We start from the raw sequence: 9,059 nt of genomic DNA on the forward strand, positions 1-9,059 counted from the left end.
GTCAGCATACAGTATTTGTCTTTCTCTTTCTGACTTACTTCACTCTGTATGAAAGACTCTAGGTCCATCCATCTCATTACAAATAGCTCAATTTCATTTCTTTTTATGGCTGAGTAATATTCCATTGCATATATGTGCCACATCTTCTTTATCCATTCATCTGATGATGGACACTTAGGTTGTTTCCATCTCCGGGCTATTGTAAATAGGGCTGCTATGAACGTTTTGGTACATGACTATTTTTGAATTATGGTTTTCTCAGGGTATATGCCCAGTAGTGGGATTGCTGGGTCATATGGTAGTTCTATTTGTAGTTTTTTAAGGAACCTCCATACCGTTCTCCATAGTGGCTGTACCAGTTCACATTCCCACCAGCAGTGCAAGAGTGTTCCCTTTTTTCCACACCCTCTCCAGCATTTATTGTTTCTAGATTTTTTGATGATGGCCATTCTGACTGGTGTGAGATGATATCTCATTGTAGTTTTGATTTGCATTTCTCTAATGAGTAAAGATGTTGAGCATCCTTTCATGTGTTTGTTGGCAGTCTGTATATCTTCTGTGGAGAAATGTCTATTTAGGTCTTCTGCCCATTTTTGGATTGGGTTGTTTGTTTTTTTGTTATTGAGCAGCATGAGCTGCTTATAAATTTTGGAGATTAATCCTTTGTCAGTTGCTTCATTTGCAACTATTTTCTCCCGTTCTAAGGGTTGTCTTTTGGTCTTGTTTATGGTTTCCTTTGCTGTGCAAAAGCTTTTAAGTTTCATTAGGTCCCATGTGTTTATTTTTGCCTTTATTTCCATTTCTCTAGGAGGTGGGTCAAAAAGGATCTTCCTATGATTTATGTCATAGAGTGTTCTGCCTATGTTTTCCTCTAAGAGTTTGATAGTGTCTGGCCTTACATTTAGGTCTTTAATCCATTTTGAGCTTATTTTTGTGTATGGTGTTAGGGAGTGATCTAATCTCATACTTTTACATGTCCCTGTCCAGTTTTCCCAGCACCATTTAGTGAAGAGACTGTCCTTGCTCCACTGTACATTCCTGCCTCCTTTATCAAAGATAAGGTGACCATATGTGCATGGGTTTACCTCTGGGCTTTCTATCCTGTTCCATTGATCTATCTTTCTGTTTTTGTGCCAGTACCATACTGTCTTGATTACTGTAGCTTTGTAGTATAGTCTGAAATCAGGGAGCCTGATTCCTCCAGCTCCATTTTTCGTTCTCAAGATTGCTTTGGCTATTCGGGGTCTTTTGTGTTTCCATACAAATTGTGAAATTTTTTGTTCTAGTTCTGTGAAAAATGCCAGTGGTAGTTTGATAGGGATTGCATTGAATCTGTAGATTGCTTTGGGTAGTAGAGTCATTTTCACAATGTTGATTCTTCCAATCCAAGAACATGGTATATCTCACCATCTATTTGTATCATCTTTAATTTCTTTCATCAGTGTCTTATAATTTTCTGCATACAGGTCTTTTGTCTCCTTAGGTAGGTTTATTCCTAGATATTTTATTCTTTTTGTTGCAATGGTAAATGGGAGTGTCTTCTTGATTTCACTTTCAGATTTTTCATCATTAGTATATAGGAATGTCAGTGATTGCTGTGCATTAATTTTGTATCCTGCTACTTTACCATATTCATTGATTAGCTCTAGTAGTTTTCTGGTAGCATCTTTAGGATTCTCTATGTATAGTATCATGTCATCTGCAAACAGTGACAGCTTTACTTTTCTTTTCCGATTTGGATTCCTTTTATTTCCTTTTCTTCTGTGATTGCTGTGGTTAAAACTTCCAAAACTGTGGTGAGAGTGGGCAACCCTGTCTTGTTCCTGATCTTAGTGGAAATGGTTTCAGTTTTTCACCATTGAGGACGATGTTGGCTGTGGGTTTGTCATATATGGCCTTTATTATGTTGAGGAAAGTTCCCTCTATGCCTACTTTCTGCAGGGTTTTTATCATAAATGGGTGTTGAATTTTGTTGAAAGCTTTCTCTGCATCTATTGAGATTATCATATGGTTTTTCTCCTTCAATTTGTTAATATGGTGTATCACGTTGATTGATTTGCCTATATTGAAGAATCCTTGCATTCCTGGAATAAACCCAACTTGATCATGGTGTATGATCCTTTTAATGTGCTGTTGGATTCTGTTTGCTAGTATTTTGTTGAGGATTTTTGCATCTTTGTTCATCAGTGATATTGGCCTGTAGTTTTCTTTCTTTGTGACATCCTTGTCTGTTTTTGCTATCAAGGTGATGGTGGCCTCATAGAATGAGTTTGGGAGTGTTCCTCCCTCTGCTATATTTTAGAAGAGTTTGAGAAGGATTGGTGTTAGCTCTTCTCTAAATGTTTGATAGAATTCGCCTGTGAAGCCATCTGGTCCTGGGCTTTTGTTTGATGGAAGATTTTTTATCCCAGTTTCAATTTCAGTGCTTGTGATTGGTCTGTTCATATTTTCTGTTTCTTCCTGATTCAGTCTTGGCAGGTTGTGCATTTCTAAGAATTTGTCCATTTCTTCCAGGTTGTCCATTTTATTGGCATAGAGTTGCTTGTAGTAATCTCTCATGGTCTTTTGTATTTCTGCAGTGTCCGTTGTTACTTCTCCTTTTTCATTTCTAATTCTATTGATTTGAGTCTTCTCCCTTTTTTTCTTGATGAGTCTGGCTAATGGTTTATCAATTTCGTTTATCTTCTCAAAGAACAAGCTTTTAGTTTTATTGATCTTTGCTATCGTTTCCTTCATTTCTTTTTCATTTATTTCTGATCTGATTTTTATGATTTCTTTCCTTCTGCTAACTTTGGGGTGTTTTTGTTCTTCTTTCTCTAATTGCTTTAGGTGCAAGGTTAGGTTGTTTATTCAAGATGTTTCCTGTTTCTTAAGGTAGGATTGTACTGCTATAAACTTCCCTCTTAGAACTGCTTTTGCTGCATCCCATAGGTTTTGGGTCATCGTGTCTCCATTGTCATCTGTTTCTAGGTATTTTTTAATTTCCTCTTTGATTTATTCAGTGATCACTTCGTTATTAAGTAGTGTATTGTTTAGCCTCCATGTGTTTGTATTTTTTACAGATCTTTTCCTGTAATTGATATCTAGTCTCATAGCATTGTGGTCGGAAAAGATACTTGATACAATTTCAATTTTCTTAAATTTATCAAGGCTTGATTTGTGACCCAAGATATGATCTATCCTGGAGAATGTTCCATGAGCACTTGAGAAAAATGTGTATTCTGTTGTTTTTGGATGGAATGTCCTATAAATATCTATTAAGTCCATCTTGTTTAATGTATCATTTAAAGCTTGTGTTTCCTTTTTTTTTTTTTTTGCTGTACGCGGGCCTCTCACTGCTGTGGCCTCTCCCGTTGCGGAGCACAGGCTCCGGACACACAGGCTCCGCGGCCATGGCTCGCGGGCCCAGCCGCTCCGCGGCATGTGGGATCTTCCGGGATCGGGGCACGAACCCGTGTCCCCTGCATCGGCAGGCGGACTCTCAACCACTGCGCCACCAGGGGAGCCCTGTTTCCTTATTTATTTTCATTTTGGATGATCTGTCCATTGGTGAAAGTGGGGTGTTAAAGTCCCCTACTATGAATGTGTTAGTGTCGATTTCCCCTTTTATGGCTGTTAGTATTTGCCTTATGTATTGAGGTGCTCCTATGTTGCGTGCATAAATATTTACAATTGTTATATCTTCTTCTTGGATCGATCCCTTGATCATTATGTAGTGTCCTTTTTTGTCTCTTCTAGTAGTCGTTATTTTAAAGTCTATTTTGTCTGATATGAGAATTGCTACTCCAGCTTTCTTTTGGTTTCCATTTGCATGGAATATCTTTTTCCATCCCCTTACTTTCAGTCTGTATGTGTCTCTAGGTCTGAAGTGGGTCTCTTGTAGACAGCATGTATATGGGTCTTGTTTTTGTATCCATTTAGCCAATCTGTGTCTTTTGGTGGGAGCATTTAGTCCATTTACATTTAAGTTAATTATCAATATGTATGTTCCTATTCCCATTTTCTTAATTGTTTTGGGTTCGTTATTGTAGGGCTTTTCCTTCTGTTGTGTTTCTTGCCTAGAGAAGTTCCTTTAGCACTTGTTGTAAAGCTGGTTTGGTGGTGCTGAACTCTTTCAGCTTTTGCTTGTCTGTAAACGTTTTAATTTCTCCATCAAATCTGAATGAGATCCTTGCTGGGTAGAGTAGTCTTGGTTGCAGGTTTTTTCCTTCATCACTTTAAATATGTCCTGCCACTCCCTTCTGGCTTGCAGAGTTTCTGCTGAAAGATCAGCTGTTAACCTGATGGGGATTCCCTTGTGTGTTATTTGTTGTTTTTCCCTTGCTGCTTTTAATATGTTTTCTTTGTATTTAATTTTTGACAGTTTGATTAATATGTGTCTTGGCGTATTTCTCCTTGGATTTATCCTGTATGGGACTCTCTGTGCCTCCTGGACTTGATTAACTATTTCCTTTCCCATATTAGGGAAGTTTTCAACTATAATCTCTTCAAATATTTTCTCAGTCCCTTTCTTTTTCTCTTCTTCTTCTGGAACCCCTATAATTCGAATGTTGGTGTGTTTATTGTTGTCCCAGAGGTCTCTGAGACTGTCCTCAGTTCTTTTCATTCTTTTTTCTTTCTTCTGGTCTGCAGTAGTTATTTCCACTGTTTTATCTTCCACGTCGCTTATCCGTTCTTCTGCCTCAGTTATTCTGCTATTGATCCCATCTAGAGTATTTTTCATTTCATTTATTGTGTTTTGAATCGTTGCTTGATTCATCTTTATTCCTTCTAGGTCCTTGTTAACTGTTTCTTGCATTTTGTCTATTCTATTTCCAAGATTTTGGATCATCTTTACTATCATTATTCTGAATTCTTTTTCAGGTAGACTGCCTATTACCTCTTCATTTGTTAGGTCTGGTGGGTTTTTATCTTGCTCCTTCTCCTGCTGTGTGTTTTTCTGTCTTCTCATTTTGCTTATCTTACTGTGTTTGGGGTCTCCTTTTTGCAGGCTGCAGGTTCGTAGTTCCCGTTGTTTTTGGTGTCTTTCCCCAGTGGCTAAGGTTGGTTCAGTGGTTTGTCTAGGCTTCCTGGTGGAGGGGACTAGTGCCTGTGTTCTGGTGGATGAGGCTGGATCTTGTCTTTCTGGTGGGCAGGTCCACGTCTGGTGGTGTGTTTTGGGGTGTCTGTGGACGTTTTATGATTTTAGGCAGCCTCTCTGCTAATGGGTGGCATTGTGTTCCTGTCTTGCTAGTTGTTTGGCATAGGGTGTCCAGCACTGTAGCTTTCTGGTCGTTGAGTGGAGCTGGGTGCTGGTGTTGAGATGGAGATCTCTGGAAGATTTTCGCTGTTTGATATTATGTGGAGCTGGGAGGTCTCTTGTGGACCAGTGTCCTGAAGTTGGCTGTCCCACCTCAGAGGCACAGCACTGACTCCTGGCTGCAGTGCCAAGAACCTTTCATCCACACGGCTCCTCAATTTGGGATGATTTATTGTCTATTCATGTATTCCACAGATGCAGGGTACATCAAGTTGATTGTGGAGCTTTAACCTGCTGCTTCTGAGGCTGCTGGGAGGGATTTCCCTTTCTCTTCTTTGTTCTCACAGCTCCCGGGTCTCAGCTTTGGATTTGGCCCCGCCTCTCCATGTAGGTCGCCGGAGGGCGTCTGTTCTTCGCTCAGACAGGACGGGTTTAAAGGAGTAGCCGCTTCGGTGACTCTGGCTCACTCAGGCCAGGGGGGAGGGAGGGGCACGGAGTGCGGGGTGAGCCTGCAGCGGCAGAGGCCGGCATGACGTTGCACCAGCCCGAGGTGCGCCGTGCGTTCTCCCAGGGAAGCCATTCCTGGATCCCGGGACCCCGGCAGTTACGGGCTGCACAGGCTCCCCGGAAGCGGGGCGTGGACAGTGACCTGCGCTCACACACAGTCCTCGTGGTGGCGGCAGCAGCCCCAGCATCCCACGCCCATCTCGGGTCCGCGCTTTCAGCCGCGGCTCGCGCCCGTCTGTGGAGCTCCTTTAAGCAGCGCTCTTAATCCCCTCTCCTCGCGCACCAGGAAGAAAAGGGGGAAGAAAAAGTCTCTTGCCTCTTCGGCAGGTCCAGACTTTTTCCCGGACTCCCGGCTAGCTGTGGCTCATTAGCCCCTTCAGGCTGTGTTCACGGCACCAGCCCCAGTCGTCTCCCTGCGCTCCGACTGAAGCCCGAGCCTCAGCTCCCAGCACCGCCCGCCCTGGCGGGTGAGCAGACAAGCCTCTCCGGTTGGTGAGTGCCGGTTGGCACCGATCCTCTGTGTGGGAATCTCTCCGCTTTGCCCTACCCAGGTACGTGGGGAGTTTCTTGCCTTTTGGGAGGTCTGAGGTCTTCTGCCAGCGTTCAGTAGGTGTTCCGTAGGAGTTGTTCCACGTGTAGCTGTATTTCTGGTGTATCTGTGGGGAGGAAGGTGATCTCTGCGTCTTAGTCTTCCGCCATCTTCCCCGGAAGTCCATGCCTAGGGTATCTTGTTTCAAGGGAATCCTTGATGTTCTAGGGAAGATCAAGATCAGCTGACGGGAGCATGCCCAGACTCTTTGGGTCCTTAGGAGATTGAAGAAGGGTGAAACCTTGTTAACCCTGAGAGGTCAAGGAAACCAAGATACAAAAATGTTTCCTCCTGGGAGCTGCTTTCTATAGAACAGCAGCAAACTATTTAAGGCATGTAGGTAAACTGAGTCTCTGACCAACTCCAAGAAAAAGAACAATAAACCTAAAGAGCCAAGCTTTCATGGAGAGGAAGAGCAAGTAAAACAGGCTCTAACACACCAGAGGCACAGACGGGGAATGGTGATAACAACAAGGATAATAACAGCACTCAAGGAGATTTGGGTGTAGCTCAGAAAAGATTTTCTGACATTAAAAACATGAGTGTCAAACAAACACAACTTAGCAGGTGAAATGAAAGAGAAGTTGCTTGCTTTTGAGACAGAGATGCTTTCTTTGCCTGTCTGGTTGTTTATTCAAAAGTTCAGATCCTTTTGTGTGTTATGGTTGGAATTGATCACAGCCTCTTTCTGGACCCCATCATGGCCTGAGAGATTTGGTTTTGGACTCTAACAGTTCTCTGTGTCGACTCAGGTATATGTTTCAAACTTCTTTTGCTGTTCCTAGGATTTAAAAAAAAACTTGGCACTTCCCTGAAAACTTCCTTCCAGCATGCATCAGCACACTGCTGCTCAGGCAGCTCAGTTGTCTCTCCAATGTGGTGTCAGAAATGCAGGTGCAAGACCCAGGAGGGCTTTGCTTGAGGTTCTTTTACTTTCCCGTGGCTGCATCCCAAAGGCCTCTTCCTATGCTCTGCCAGATACTTTACCTCCCTTTTCTCTTCACAACTTTTCCACTAATATTAATAGTCCTTAATATTGGTAATTTGCAATCTACATATATTGACCTAAAATTTTAGAGTTCTAGAACTTATGTTTGTGGTTTTTCTACATTCCAGTCCTTTTGTGAAGTTCTCTATCCTATCATGTATTTTACTGAACATTTTAATCACAGTTACTTTAACGTCCATGGCAGATCATTCTAATACCTGAGTCATCTGTAAGTACATTTCTATGGTCCTCTTTTTCTCTTGGTCCTGACAATTTTTGATTAAATGCTGAGCATTGTGTAAAAATACTGTAGAAGCTTTAATGAAGTTATCTTTCTCCAGGGAGGGTTCACATATCGTTTAGAGGATAATTAGAATGAGGGCAAATTACCTTAATCCATCAGGGACTGAGCTGATTTGAGGCTGGGTTGCAGTCTTTTTGAAGCAACCTTGGCTGAGGGAGTGAATGGGGGCCGAAATCTAGCCTGTAACTCTTCTCCCTAAGCCATGATTCCTATTGTGCTCTACATCTGCCCCCCAAAAGCGTGATCTTTTCAATTCATACAAAAGTATGCATATGGGCTAAGTAGTTGCCCATTTTCAGCTCTTCTCATTACTGTCGCTTTTAGGGAAAATGGAAATGTAAACGAGTAGGTCTCTTAGGGCAACCTCAGTTATGGTTACGGTCTTCCAAAACTTGTAGTTCTGAAATTCCAAGAAACTTATAAGGCAAATTAACTGAAAAGAGCAGCACCAGTCCATTAAAAAAACATGAAAGTGGCATTGTGATGCATCAAGTCTGCACTTTTATAATAATTTTGTAAAACAAAACAAAAACATGGTCCCGAGATGTTTAGAGGTCTAATTAATTCAGAGCAGTACTGAGTGGCAAATATCAAGACAAAGGGGCCAGGATACAGAATAGATGCTTTCTGAAGAGCGATAGGCAAATTTTCTCTAAAATCCTACAGGTATGTTCAGTGGACATTTATAAACCTTCTTGGTTTCAAGATGACGGAGCAAAGAGAGTAGCAGACCTAGTAAATAGTTAGAACTTCTGCCAAAGCTAGACACCAGGTTGCCTCATCTAATATGGTGCTTTCAGCCTGGCCCACAATAGACATACGCTTGTTCAAATTACTTCTTTCCTTATTTAAATCACTTTATTTATGGACATTTGGGCCCCCAAATCAAAGATATTATTTAGAAGTAACTCTTGCAGTATGTTTTGACTAAAGGAAGCACCACGTGATTTCATCCCAAACAACTTTGCAATTACATAATATTTTCCATGAGTTAGTAAATTAGGGTAAGTGACATGAAGCAGAAACAGAAAGGTGCTGTAGCCTCTATTGCGTTTTTCAATTGTTTATTTTCAGGAGATATTTATTGGTAGCTTCTAGCATGTATACTTGCACATTTATGAAAATTCATGCCAGTAATTTATGAATTTCCAATTAGACATACCTAAATATGAAAGAAAGAAGTCTGCAAAAAAAGTCTCTTTCATGATTTTTCCTTCTTCCTTAATGTATGTGGCTGTACCCTATCCAGAGGTCTTGCCCTGTGCCCTGCTTCATTTCATCTGGATATTCCCCTGATAACTAAGTCACTGTAAGCGGGAATACTCCTTCGCATTAGGCCTCTTCTGTTCTTCTATTCTTTCCTGTTCCCAACTGTGACCTGTAGGTCTGGCATCTGAAATGGGAAAGGAAAAGCCCTAAGGGCAGCCAACAT

The sequence above is a fragment of the Mesoplodon densirostris genome, chromosome 4, assembly GCF_025265405.1.
Source record: "Mesoplodon densirostris isolate mMesDen1 chromosome 4, mMesDen1 primary haplotype, whole genome shotgun sequence".
Taxonomy (NCBI): domain Eukaryota; kingdom Metazoa; phylum Chordata; class Mammalia; order Artiodactyla; family Ziphiidae; genus Mesoplodon; species Mesoplodon densirostris.